This window comes from Pan paniscus, chromosome X, assembly GCF_029289425.2.
Source record: "Pan paniscus chromosome X, NHGRI_mPanPan1-v2.0_pri, whole genome shotgun sequence".
Classification (NCBI taxonomy): Eukaryota; Metazoa; Chordata; class Mammalia; order Primates; family Hominidae; genus Pan; species Pan paniscus.
Window position 1 is genome coordinate 41,111,218 of NC_073272.2, and position 14,990 is coordinate 41,126,207.

Sequence of the window (14,990 nt, forward strand, 5' to 3'; positions counted from 1 at the left end):
GGCCTCCTACTCACAGCCCCTTCCATGCTCCAAAGCTGGATCTGAGGTCTCCGTAGAGCAGTCTGAGCCTAGTGCCTTTTGTCCCACCCTGCTGTTCAGCCCCCATGAGCCACTAGTCCTCTGCTCTGATCTAGTAAGCCTGGGTCACTGGCTTTACTGTCTCCTGCATAGCTGCCACTCAGGCTCTCTCCTCTGTCACTTCACTGCCTCCACTCACCTCCTCCTGCCCCTTGACAGCCCCCCACTCACTGCTTCCTAGGGCTCCTGCTCCAGGCAAGTCTCCATTCAGCCTCAGGCAGATGGGTGGCTAAGGTGTAACTATCAGGGGCGCAGTCCAGGTCAAGAGACCCCTGCAGGTCTCTTACACTCTCATGAAGCCCTTCTCATACTCCATCTGTGGCGGATTGTATTTTCCAAAGATGGCTCTGATAATATCTCCGAGCCCACAGGCTCTTCTTATGAACTGACTGACACTCCTTCCATGGAGAGGTAAAGTCTACTTTCCCTTCTCTGAAGTTTAATTATGGTGGAAGTGATTCTGACTTCTGAGACTACGTAATAAAAAACAATGCAGCTTGTTCCTGGTTCAATGGAACACTAGGACTTGGAGCTCTCATCCACTACATGTCAGGAAGCCCAGACTAGCCCATGCTAAAAGACTACATGGAGAGGCCCTGAGAGAAATGTCTGGCTAGCTTCCCTTCTGCTGTTTCAGCTCCAGCCCCCTTCTGACTGCAACTCCACCGAGCCACAACCATCCAGCTGAGCCCTTCCTGAGTTCCTGACACACAGGAGCTGTGGGAGAAAATAACATGACTGTCTTTGTTTTAAATCACTAAGCTGTGGGGTGACTTGTCACACAACAACAAGAAACCAGAACAGCTTCCATCTCCATAATACCAGTTTTCAAAAGTCAATGAAGCACTTTGGGAGGCCAAGGTGGGTGAGTCACTTGAGGTCAGGAGTTTGAGACCAGCCTGGCCAACATGATGAAACCCTGTCTCTACTAAAAATACAAAAAATTAGCCAGATATGGTGGTGCACACCTGTAATTCCAGCTACTAGGGAGGCTGAGGAGGGAGAATAGCTTGAACCCGGGAGGCAGAGGTTTCAGTGAGCTGAGATTGTGCCACTGCGCTCCAGCCTGGGTGACAGAGTAAGACTCCATCTTAAAAAAAAAAAAAAGTCAGTGAGGGTCCGGCACAGGCACAGATGGCCTTCACCTGTGATCCCAGCTCTTTGGGAGGCCAAGGTAGGAGGATCACATGAGTCCAGGAGTTCAAGACCTGCCTGGGTAATATAGCAAGACCCTGTCTCTACAAAATAAAAATATTAGTTGGGCACGGTGGCATGCTCCTGTAGTACCAGCAACTCAGAAGGCTGAGAGGGAGAATCATCTGAGCCCAGGATTTGGCGGCTGCAGTGAGTCATGATTACGCCACTGCACTCCAGCCTGGGCAACAGAGCGAGACTCTGTCTCAAAAAAAAAAAAAAAAAAAAAAAAAGTCAATGAGTCAATGCAGTAAAAATAAAATAAGATATATGCAATAATACAAAAACAAGGCTAAACAATCCAGTCTTTCTTTAATCATCAAAAGGCAGTTGGAGAGTCGCAGAGCACAGAATGTTGAGTATCTATTCACAATGCACAGTGCCCAGGTATCAGAGAGAAGTGTCTAATAAGCCTCAACAACTCCCAGGCCCTACATGGGTTCATTCACAATCCAGAAAACTAGAAAGCACTTGTGTCCAGAATTGTTTGGCCACTTAAACTCCTAGGAAGTAATGAACAAGCCAATGATATAAAGGCAAAAATTCTTCCTGAAAGCAATTCCTATGGTCCATGCATATCCATTCCAACATTTCCACACCTCTCTGGTGCCAAGAAATGTGTGTTCTACCAACCAGCAGGTTTTGGTAATTGATAATATGGGAAACAGAGGGTGGGAGGGTTTTGCTTTTTTTTTTTTTTTTTTTAAACAGGAGGCGTGAATTTCTCCAGGGTCTGGGCACTGTTGCGGTGCACTGTGATGAGAAGTTTACAGAAACCCGCTCCTACTTAGGGAATACCTTTCTTTTTCTCCTCTCACTCAAACCAGAGAACACTCTGAAAGGCAGAAAGGTGATTACAGACCTGGGAGTAAAGGCGTTAAGAGTATGAGTCTGCCACTTACTACATGTATTATCTGAAGCAAGTTTCTCAGCCTCTCCAAGCCTTGGTTTGCTGATCCGCAAAATGGGTATGATAGTAAGACTTTCTTTATAAGGCAAAGTCAAGGGTAAATGAATTAATATGTGTAAAGAGCTTAGAACAGGACCTGCACATAGCAAGTGCTGTGGAAGTGCTACCTGTTATTCTTGTTGTTGTTGTTTTGGGATTTTACGCTATTGGCACTAACAGATTCTGTTAAAATATTTTCAGTGGCATAACTGCCAGCTGGGAAATTTAGCTTTCCTTACACTACCCCTCTTCAGTATCACCTCCCTTCTGTAATTCTCAAGTGGGCACACACACACACGCACACATGCTCGTGCACACACACACACCCACACTCAATAATCAGTCCTTGTTTGCCGCAGGCCACACCGTGGTAATGTATTAGTGCAGGAGGAACAAGCTGCTTTATCTTCCTCTCCAGGCAGATGCCTGTGTGTGGAAGATGGATGCACAGCATCTGCCTGCATTGTCAGAGGACAACACATCCGGGATGGCTCTGCAGCCCCCGGAGAAGCAGGATAGAGGCTGGCCCTGGGGTCCTGACTTCATGAGTCCTGGGAGGCCTCGGAGGCCAGTGCTGTGGGTCACTGCCACTTTTCTCCTAATCACAAGCCCGGTCTTCCCAGTCTTTCAGCGCTTGCCTGGTTCCAAAGCCTCTCCCAGTTGTCTGCTATTGTGTCTGCCATGGGCTTACTGCTATGGACACAGACTCCAAGGGGACAAACGTGCTGCATGTCAGGCGGAGGGTCAGGGACAGGAATAAGCCACTGCAATGAAAGACACACACAGTCTTGCCCTCCAAATGCAAAAGGAGCTTCCACTCAAATCTCTTTCTCCTGGCAAATCTGACCCGAAGGTGGCTCTGCTGGACCAAGGCTCTGCCCAAGCCAGCTAATCCAGCAGAGGCATGCTGTCCACAGCAGAAAAGGCCCCGGGAGCCCAGCAGGCCCCAGCCACCAGGCCTTTCACCCTGCAGGACTTTCACAGTGGGTTGCATGAGGCTCTAGCAACATATTACCAAAATAGATTAATGTCACCAAGGGGGAAAATTTAGGAAAGAAAGGAATCAACCTCATTTGGAGGGGGAGTACATTTAGCAAAATGAAAAAAAAAATACTTCAGAGATGGATACTGTTTCCAGTTTTTCAGTCATTTCACAAATATTTATGGAGTGACAGCTATATGCTAAGCACTGCAAGTGGCTTGGGGCCTCTGTCCCAGTAGAGCTCAAGGTCTTTCCCCTTCTGGTAGGCAACTTACTGGAAAGTAGCTGTACTGGAAATTGTGGCATCTGCAAGAATGTGCCTCATAGACCTTCAACTCCAGAGAGCTTAAGACAGAAAGAATACAGAGCCCCAGCTGGTGAGCTCTGAAATCCATGCCAGCATTTGGGCCAAGGCTACAGCTCCCACAGGTGGCTCCCAGTCAATGACTGTGCATGGCAGGGCATGAGGGCAGGCCCACCCTGGGAGAAATAGGACTTTTCTGACAGTTGGCTTTGATATGAGGACCGCTTGCCAGCCTTGAATCTTCCAAAGACCCCACCGCAGTCTAGGAGGCTGCCACACACCCTCCCTGACCTCCACCGCTCACCTGGGGTCAGACACAGCCTTTCGACTCCACCAGCCTTTCCCAGGTCCTGCCTCACTTTCTCTCACAGATATTTTCCCTAATAAAATCCTTGTCCATTTTTCTCTCCTGGCATCTGCTACCAGAAGAACTCAGACTAACCCAGAAGCATTGCCATGTCCTCCTCCTCCTCCCTCTCCACAACCTGTCCAGATGGACCACCCTGGCTCTAGCCAATATTGACCCCTTGCAGACACTTGAGTTGGTTTATTCGTGGAAAGCCTCTTTATAAATTTGGTATCTCCCTGGTAGATTCTAAGTTCTGTAGGAACTCACAACAATCCCAAAGGCTCCTCACTTTGATGGCTCTAGGGCAGGTGTTTCTGACCCATGGCAGGGTGGTACTTGCCACCACTCTTACATCATGTTTCAAGAGACTTCCATGATTTATTAATATAATTAACAATAACTATTGTGCAACGAGCCCATAGCATGATGCTAAGCTTTTTATATGCATTATCTCATTTAATGGCTAACCCTTGGCATATACCCCACCACCAAAAAAACTGCTCTCCTTACCACCCGCCCATCCATGCAGAGGACACCCTCCTTCGAATGACAGCTCTATTGCTTGCTCTCCTTTGACAGCCCCTCTTCATTCATGAATCCAAATCAAGACATTTGCAGGCAGAGCACAAAGATGTGATCTTATAAAAGTGTGAGCATTTTCCAAGAGACAACCAATACCCAGGTTGAGAAATTCCAGTCACACAACCTAGTAACAAAGTCCAGCTTGCCCGGGCTAACAGAAGATATATTCAACTCTTCTTTATAATCCTATCCTGTTTTATGCCCCCCGAGCCATTTCTTTCCTCTGTGTGTCTCAGCTTCTTGGTACTTGAAAAACAAGGCCTCTGGGCTCTCATCCAGGACACATCCCAGGCATCCTCCGACCCTCTGAGCTTGATCCATCCTCCCCAGCTCCCATATGCGGAAATGTTCTCCAGCTCACTCAGAGACACGGCCCTACATACTAAACAGAAAGCGACAGACTGGATGGCCGTGGGACCTCACACAAGTTACTTGGCATCTGTGAACATCAATTCCCTCATCTGTAAAACAGGGTCATTGGGAGGATTAAAGGAGAAAATAAATTTAAAAATTACTCTAAAGCCTTGCTATGCAAAGTGTGGTCCTTGGACCTGCCAGAGAATATGTCAGAAGTACAGACTCTTGGGCCCCACCCACAGCAACGCTTTTGGCCTGGGTGATTCGTGTACACATTCAAGTTTGACAAGCCTTGCTCTCTGAGTTTTAGAGAGCACCGAATTCTTCTCTCCACCTTATTCTGTTGCTTCCTCTCCTTTGCTCAATTACACAGTGAGCACTCCCCAAACCCACGGTTTCTACTGCCTCAGCAAAAAGGGGAGTGCAGGGGGTGAACCTAAGAATATATCTACACTCAGAGGGGGCCACTCATCACAGCTTCAGGGCCGAGGACCACAACGCCCCTCCTACAGGGCATGGAGAGAGGCTGGAACTGAACAAAGGGGCCCAGCCAGGAACAAAATCTGGGCCAGAGATGTATCCATTCACTTCTGATTCCAGGCCCCGCTGTGTGGTGAATTGCCCCCATTCCATGGGCCTGATGTGTAATATATTTTCTGTAATTACAGTGATGCCGTCTGTGTATACGTTAAATTACTATAGCAGTTAATTATTTGTGGGTAAACAAGGGATGCCTCTTTGCCTCAGGAGAGGCTGAAAGATGCCCCAGTGAAAGAACCACAGGATCAAAGAGAAAGGGAGGGGGGAAGTAAGGGAAAAAGTCATTCTTCCCCCAGGAGCTTTGGAGGGGGTGCGGGGATGTGAACTGATTTGGCTTTAAAGGAGAACTAAAGGCCCCTGAAGCAACAGCAAACTGGTCACAAGAGTCCAAACCAAGGTGAGGAGATGAGGGGTGATCTCCAAAGATGGGCAGGAGCATCTGAATGCCAACCAGTCCTCATGCAGCTTCTGACCCCCTGGGGGACTACATTACCCTGGGTAACTCTGGGGAGCACACACTCGAAGCTTGATAGTTGCAAATATCTATTCTCCTCTTCTCTCTTAGACATAGAACTGCCCATTTTTGGCTGGGCACATGTTCATCTCCCCTCGTAAAGACCACATCACGCAGTGTCAGTTTACACCCAAGTGTGGCCATGTGATCAAGATTGACCTTCTGGGATGTGTTCTAGAACATTGTGAGTACATTCCTCTTTGCCTTCCCCTTCTTCTTGGTCAACAGAAAGGGGATGTGATGGGGAGCTCTAGCAGCCATCTTGAACCATGAGGTAACTTTGGGACTAGAAGCTGTGTTGGACAGTGTGACAAGATAACAGGATTCTGAGTCACTTATGCTTACATCTTACAACCCCTCTGCTAACCATCTTACCAACCCAGGACTTTGGATCTCTGGACTTTTAGATAAGGGATCAATTTTTGGCATATTTAGATCACTGTTATTTTGGAGTTTTTGCTACTCACAGAAAACCTAAATGGAACAGATAAAGATATGTAACATGATATCTTAGATCAGGTTCTGTGAGATGCAGACTTTGAGATGGAAATTGGCATGGAGGAGGCTCATTGGGCTGTGGTCTCAAGATCAACACTTGAGTTGGAGTGAGGGAAGAAGATTGGGCAGAAGAAAAGCTGACTGGCAATGTGGTCACAACAGTGGCTTCACTGGATCCCACAGGGACCTCTGGAGTGGAGATGGCCCTTCAAAGTTCTTTTGAATTGAGGCAAGAAGGTTGAGCCTTTGAACCTCTCTGGGCTTTTGTTGTCTCATCTGTAAAATGGATATGTTACTGACCTTGCAGCTGTCATGAGATTAAGAAAAAAAAATGTGTGCAGGACCCAGCCCACAGATGAACAACGAGAGCCAGCCTCCGGGAGACTGGAGAACTTTGCCCATGTTCTCTGGGGGCCCATGTGTGTGTCTCAACTAATTGACCTGTCTGTGCATCATAGAAGACAAGTGGGTGACTGCCACTTCTCCAGAACCTTCTCTAACACTACCACCTTCACCAACTGGGAGAATTCCCCATCTCCTCTTCTGTGTTCCTACAAGATTCTATTCTTAACATCATCATTGTTCTTACCACATTGATCGTGGCTGTTTTCCTGGGACTCTGAGTTCCACAATCACCTCTCTATCCCCAGCCACCAGCACAGTGCCTGACACATAGAAAATGGCCGATGTACAGTTGTCAAATCAATGAGCCTCACTGAAGGGGCCAAATTCCTGTGGTGTCAACAGGACAAAAACTATTCCCTGAAGCCAGGAAACATGGCTTTGAGTGCTGGTTTTTTTTCTTTTTTTTGAGTTGGAGTCCCACTCTGTCGCCCAGGCTAGAGTGCAGTGGTGAGATCTTGGCTCACTGCAACCTCCGCCTCCCAGGTTCAAGCAATTCTCCTGCCTCAGTCTCCTTAGTAGGTGGGACTACAGGTGTGCGCCACCACGCCCAGCTGATTTTTGTATTTTTAGTAGAGACGGGGTTTCACCATTTTGGCCAGGCTGGTCTCAAACTCCTGTAAGTTCCAATCTTAATATTTCTTACTTAGAGCCCACCTGGGCCTCAATATTTTCATCCATATTGTGGGAATAATAATAACAACAACAAATGGGGCTGTTGCAATAATTAGACAACATATTCGTTTAAAAACTGCAAAGCATGACGCAGATATTATTTTATTGGAGATGGAAAAGGGGGAGGGTTTCATCAGTTGAGTCTAAGTCTGTGACTCTAAGGAATTGTTTTTGGTGCATAATGCTCTGGCTACATAGTTCTGCCAAATTAGGCAGCCACCAAAGTGTAGGGCCAGGAATAATTTGACACATCCCAAGGGTAGCCCTAATGCCAGCCTCTCTTGCCTGGAAATGCAAACTGTTTGGCTACACAAGGCCACTAAGTAAAGGCTCTCCAGTGGGCCCCAGCCCTGGAAGCCCAAATGCTAAAACAGAGCAGTTAGATATGGTATCATAAGCACTTCACAGCACACCCATTGTGGTGACAGGCCCCTGTATAATGCATACAGGACTTGGGGATAGGGCCAGGCACCCTTACAGGACAGCTATGAGTGGTAATAAATAACCTGGGCCCCCCTTAGCTGTTCCAAAACATGCCCAGCTGAGGGGCCCAAAATAAATCTGGGGGGCAGTCATGAGACACTCATACCAGTCTGGCAGGAGGAGGAATTTAGATCCCGACTTGAAGCACTGGGGACATAGGCGGAATTCAAAGCACCCTGGACCTGGAAGATCAGTGATATGTCAGCAACACATTGAAGAGGCAGCAGGTCAGAGTGGTTAAAAGCAACATCTCTGGAGCAAGCCTGCCTGGAGTCAGATCTTGCCTCTGCAACTAGTTAACTGTGTTACCTTGCTCAGGTTACATAACCTTTCTGTGCCTCAGTTTCCCCACCTGCAAAATGGGAACAGTAATAATTCTCACCTCACAGGTTGTTGTGAGGGCTGAGTTAGCATAGGTAACTTAGTGACTGACACATGGTAACTGCACCCAGGGGCTGGGAACTGGGACAAGGTGGTAGGGGGACCAATTGCAATTCCATCAGTAATGACCACCGGCCCCACTGGCAGGAGGAGGTGACCATCCTGAATAGCAGGGAAAATGAACAAAGGGGCCCAGCCAGGAACGAAATCTGGGCCAGAGATATATTCATTCACTTCTGATTCCAGGCCCCACTGTGTGGTGAATTGTCCCCATTCCATGGGCCTGATGTATAACATATTTTCTGTAATTACGGTGATGCTGTCTGTGTATATGTTAAATGACTATAGCAGTTAATTATAGCCCATCCATTCAGGATGGGCTCAGTCAGGTTGGGGATATGGGTCTCCATATCAAAACTGAAATAAGACCACAAAGCTGAATGTGGTCAGAGATCAATGAGGGGTACAAGAAGCAAGGATCTACAGTTGCAAACAGAGAGAGGTCACCAGGAAGTAGCACAGACAGGCAGGCAGGAAGAAAAAGAAGGGAGCGAAGGAAGAATGAACTGTATTGGCTCAGGAAGCTGAAATGTAATAAGGCAGTTGGCTTCAGGTTTGACTGAATTCAGGAACTTACTTCAAGTGGTGACAAGATGACCACTGGCAGGCAGCACTAGCAGTTCCAAACTTACATTTTATTAGTAGAACAGCCATGATAGAAAGCATGCTCTTTTCCAACAGTTCCAGAAAAATCCCAAAGGTTGCCACTGCCTGGCTAGAATTGGCCAACTTGGGCCATAGCCCATTTCAGGACCCAGGGAGCATGGCTGGCTGGAGAGGGTGGCTCCCCAAAGGAAAATTGGAGAAAGATGAGGAATGGATACTGACTGGTCAGGCAAAACAACAGATACCCCTTCAGAAGGCTTTGCTCAGAAGGTGAGATTTGAGCTCATCCCACTCCCTCCTACTCTTGTTTAAACAGTAACCAGCATTTCTCAAAGCCACAAATTGCAATGGGCTGGCACCTACACCGTTTAATCTCTTCACTCACTCAAATCAATTCTAGGCAGAGGAAAACTGACCACGCAAAGGCTGAGAGGTGGGGCGGGCTCACGGCAGGAGAAGATTAATCTAGCAGCTGTGTGTAGGAGGGATCAAAGGTCGAGAGCCTGGTGGGGTTTGGCAGGGGGTGCTGTTCTTTCCAACCCTCGGTGGGGGTGGGGTGGGGGGGAGTCCATCACTCTCCAGTTCATCAGTAAAGTCCTGGGGTGGCCTGGCAGGAGGGACAAGCCGAGGGAGGGGTGGATGTAGAAATAGGATGATGACTTGCTTGAATTTGGAAGAGGTGTTCAAAGGGTCAAACATGACTCTCAAGTGTAGGCTAAGAGAATAGTGACAGACAGAAATGGGGAACTCCATTAGGGGAAAGAGGGTGAATTTGATTCTATTCATTTGAAACGAAAGTTCCACAAAAGCATTCTCAGGCTGAGGCCAGGGCTGTCGATTTCAGGGTCCCAAAGTCACCACTGAGCCCCTGCAAGCGTCTTGGCCTGGCTCCTAGGGGAAGTTAGAGCACCCCACATTTAGGGCATCAGGCAAGGAATGGGGCCGCAAAGAAGATAGTGAAAGCTCAGCGGAAGTAATGAAAGGCAGACAGAAAAGGGGAGGGTACCGGTAGTGCTGGGGTACAGGGACAAAGTGTGGAAAGGGCGGTTCATTGGTGCAGAGTTGACATTTTCCAAACCTGGTAGTCATGGGTCCTTGGAATAAGGCAGCTCGTGGGCTTCCTGCTCTGAAAAGGGCTGAGGGACTCTGCCTCATGTAACTCCAGAGAGCACATTTGGGGTCAACAGAATTTGTACTCAGCCTAGAGAAGAAGGTAGAGGGTTGTTGAATCAATGCTTTCGTGATAGTGACTGGAGAGGAAGAAAAAGAAGGGGGAGATCATGAAGGGAAGAAATAGGAAGACGGGAGTAGCTATGGCACCTCCTACACGTGCACACTCACACATGCATGCACACACGCAAGGGCTTGAGAAGGGGAGAGAAATTGCTTCTGTTCTCAGAAAATCCCTTAGAGAATCCTCCCCAGACGCCATCTTCTCTAGAAACATAAGGTTCTCACACGCGGGCGCGCGTGCACACACAGTCACACAGAGGCACACGTGTCACTACAGGGACTGGGCTGCTTGGCTTACACTCCGCTGGCTGTAGAATGACACAGCAGTGCTGGGAAGGGAGTGGGAAGAAGCCGGCTGCAGAGGGGGCCTGGGCAGCTTCATCTGTGGCCACCCTTTGTGGAGGGCCCATGCCGTCGTCTGTGTGTGGACGGATGGGAGCTCAGTCCTCCCTGCTGGCTGGCCTGGGCAGGCACCCTCCCCAGATGTCAACACTAATGCCTTGATAAACAGGGAGCTTGCTGGAATGTGGCTGTTAATTGGGGATAGAGCAGCAGCCTTTAGCTCTGGGAGCAATGGTTAATGACGGGCCCGCTGGGGGAAGCCGCAGACGTTTGCCACTGTTCGAGTTCCGTCCTCTCTGCTTCTTAAATAGCAGTTTATCTAAAACTTGAAAACACTTTCCTGGGAATAATTATTTCTTGGAAGCTGTGAGACTGCTATCAGATTTCATAGACTGCTGTCGGGTCGACCTTCTATAGGCCAAGGGGCCGGCTGCCTTTTGGGGGACAGTTTCGCTTCTTCTCTTCCCCCTTCCAGCTTTCCTGGGTCCCAGCTGCACAGCCACTGTGGGCACCTTTGGAGAGGCTTCCGGGCTAATATAGGGCTGAGCAGGAGCTTCACTGAATGAAAGTAGGCCAGGAACGGAGGACTGGAGAGAATTTCAGACTTCCAGGGCCAGACTCTCCTAGTGTCACCTAAACCCACCGAAAAGCCCTGTCAGGGTCCTCTCTTCTGACTTCGGCTCAGCTCTACATCTTCTGATTGGAGAGTGTGAGGGAACAGGAGCTGTGGTCACCAAAAGACCCTCTGTGGGCCCCGTTTCTTCCTCAGAGGCTGTTTCCAGAACAGCGAGCTTGCAGCAGCAGGGGGAAGCATGGGGACGAAAGAGGGGCACCCAAGGACCCACCAGCTGTAAGGCAGGAGCTGTTCTGACAGAGGGGGCACCCGTGAGCTGGGGCCGCTCTTGGCTTCTGCACTTGGGCCCTGACTCAGCGGCTCAGGCTGTGATGGAGGAGTGGGAATCCATGCCCAAAGCTGACCCCTCAGATGTCCTCCCAGTGTCAGGCCAGGCCAGACCATGACAGGGCGCTCAGCCTGGAAACATGGCAGCGGGCATCCTCCTCATTGGATGTGGAGGGCAGTGACACAGGTGGTTAAACTCAATACGCTGGCCACAGGCCAGCCTTCCGGCTTGGCAATTACATACTCTCCCTGCTGCCCCGTCACCTCCCTGTCAGGCAGCTTTAATGCCGCTCGCCTCTTCCTGTCAGCAAATGTTTGTGTGTGGCGTTGCTGGGCGACAGTTGAACAGGGCTTGCATTTTCCTGGCCCCTAGGCCCCCGAGGGAGCCTTCCCTCTGCAGGCTTTACAAGCCTTCCAAGTCAACGCCGTGCGAGTCACAGCATGGAGGGGCACAGGCCCTCGCACAGCTCCTGGAGAAAGGGTCACTCTGGCCAGATCCACTGAGGGGGACCGGAAAGTGGAGCCAGACCTTTCTCATGCTCCCAGCTCCCAGGGGAACTGATCCATTAGACCCCTTCTCAGCTACATCTAGGGAGACAGCAAAATGCTTTGTAAAGACAGAAGCCACAACTCCAGTCCCAAGTGAGGTCACATGTGGTCCCTGCCCATGAGAAGCTGGACAGTAGGTTGGACCACCAGGCATTCTGTAAACACAGTAAATGTAAGGAGACACCCCAAGGTTTAGAGAGAAACTCAGATTCCAAGCCAGGCTCTGTCAACCACCAGCTATGTGGTCTCAGCACCTTGTACCACCTCTCTGGGCCTCTGCCTCCCTATCTGTGACACAGGGTGGTAATAACAACCCCTACCTTTTTCAAACCCTATGGGGCTTCTTTCTTATTGTGCACACGGAGAAGCCACAGTGGAGATGCCAGAAGTGGGAAAGGACCCCCTAACCAAATGGGGAAAATGCAGGGGATTAAGTGAGTCAGAGATCCTAGGAAAATGAAACGAGCTAATGGAAAATGTTTTTATTTGGTGGTAAGGAGAGTGGCTTGAGAAAGTGGAGCATAATGGGAGAAGATGCTGAAGAATTAAAATGATAACTGATGGGCCAGGGTGGACAGTGCAGGCCTGGAGCAAGAAGCAGCAAAAACACATGTCATCAGGCCATGCAGACCTGAGTCCAAGTGTTTGCTCTGGCCTGTCCTAGCTGTGTGACCTTGGGCAAGTTGCTTGATCTCTGTGAACCTCATCCAGCAAATCTACTTCCAGTCCTCATAGGGTGGCTGTGGGGGTTTCACAAGGCTTGGCATGCAGTGCACATCTAGTGAGTTAGGCCCTTGGTCTGCTTGGAGAAAGGGGACAAAATCAAGTAATCTCACAAGGGCAAAGGCAGTCAGTGCCAAAGGCACAGGAACAGGTGCATGGGGGCTCCAGTGGGGAGCAAGTATCTGGGACTGGGGCAGCCGGGGGCCATGTGTTAATCAGGATTCTTGTGGTTGCAAGTGACAGAAACAGACTTGGAATGAGCAGCAAAGCAAATGTAATGGTGCAGGTGGGATGAGGACGGGTGTATTGAAACAGAGGTGTCAGTGCCCCATCCACATGCACTGGAAGGTGGCTGGTGAACACCAGGACTTTTCTTCTGGCCACTGGAGCACTTTTGGCCCATGCACAGGACCAGCCAGAAGTTCCAGAGAGTTAATGCCCCCAGAGGCAACCTTTGACCAAGGATGGTCAAGAAGCTGAAGGATAAATACCCCATCTCCCTCGTTCTCAGACAGGTACCTTAAAGGCATGTTTCACACTAGTTCCCAGAGTTCCCTAACTGGATTGAGCCTCAGTTGCCCAAAGGGTCATTGGCTTATTTATTCACTCAGTCGTTATTGGCTTCCTTCCCTTCCCTGACTTCCTTTCTCCCCTATGTGTGGCTTCCTGGGCCCATTTTACAAATAAACTACTTAAAATCAAATCTTTGTCTCAGCATCTGCTTTTGGGGACCCAAACTAAGACAAATAGTGAGGCTTCAGGTTTGGCTAGTTCTAGATGCTTAAGCAATGCTCTCAGGTATCTGTTCTTCTCCATCTCTTAGCTCAGCTCTCTCTTCCTCTTACCCCCATCCCAGATGAGGAGAAGAGATATTCAAAGTATTTACAGAAAGATAGATAAAAATTATACTCCATCCCCAGGGTACAGGCTAAGCATCCTCTGGAATGATAGCTGGCAAGAAAAGACAGAAAAACATAAGAGAGACAGAAATAAATAGATTAGGAAAAAGACAGAGTGCCCACATTTCTCCCCTTGGCACCTGGCTTGTGGAAAAGCACTGGGCCACTGGGAGATACCACAGAGGGGGCAGACATGTTTGTGCTTGAAAAGAAATAGTTATAAGAGAGCACTGCAATCACATCCTGACGGATGATTGTGAAAATGCAGGTGTGTGCATGTGTATGTTTAGTGACGAACTGGCTCATGGGAGCAGAAGGTGCCCTGTGAGCTGGGAGGTGAGATCCCAAGGCAGCTTGGGTGGGAGATCCTGGGTGTGAAGCCTGAGGCAGAGGAATTGAAAGCAGGAGCTCTGGAAACTGAGAGCTCGGCTGAAGGAGCAGAGATTAGGGTGACTGACCATCTCTATTTGCCTGGGATTGTCTCAGCTGAAGCACTGAAAGAGCTATGGCCTAAGAAATCCCCCCATCCCAGGCACACTGAGACAGTTGATCACTCTAGCTGAGATGCTTTAATATAAGCTCCCAGGAGAACATATATTCTGAGCAGAAGAGCAGGGCAGAGCCCACCTAGATGGAACAAACAAACTAAAAGAGAGAATGATGCAACATCCAAAATACTTTAAGCAAAATGTCTGCATATCTTTCAAAATTTTAAATGTACGTACCTTTTGACCCAGAAACTGTACCTCTTGGAGTCTTTCTTTCAGAAATGCTCACACCCAAAAATATATGTACAAGGAGGCTTACTGCGGTCTCATCTGTCACATGGAAAAATTAGCAACACTGTAATTGTCCAGCAGGACAGTAATAAGGGAATGGTTAAAGAAATCATGATCTAGCCATATGGTAGCACACTTGGAAGTTAATAAAAAGGAAAAGTGTTTCTAGATTGTCCTAGTATGAGTTTCTGCAGAAACAGATCCTGAGACAAGCATAATGGTATAAATTATCTGGGAGATGAAAGAAGCACAGGAGGGGTGCGGCTGGGAGGTGGAGGGGAGTGGAGAGGGGAGATGGGGAAGGGAAGGCAAGCCAATAAAAGGTGTGTTATCAGTTAGTTACCGCTGTGGGCAACTGGGGCTCAGTCCTGCTGGGGACCTCTAGGAAATGCCTCCAAGTTATCCCACTCAAGGAGCAAGGGAGCTGGTATAATTAGATATCAACTCCTGAAACTCTGGTTGAGGGCTGCTCCCTGGGCTGTTAATTCCCTGGAACTTCCAGCCTTCCCTGCTTTGGCAGAGCTTGGAGAAAGCCCTCAAGCCAAAGAATGTGTACCCTGGCAATTAGAAGGGAGTGGCACACACCAAAGTGGTCAGACTCCAGGGATAC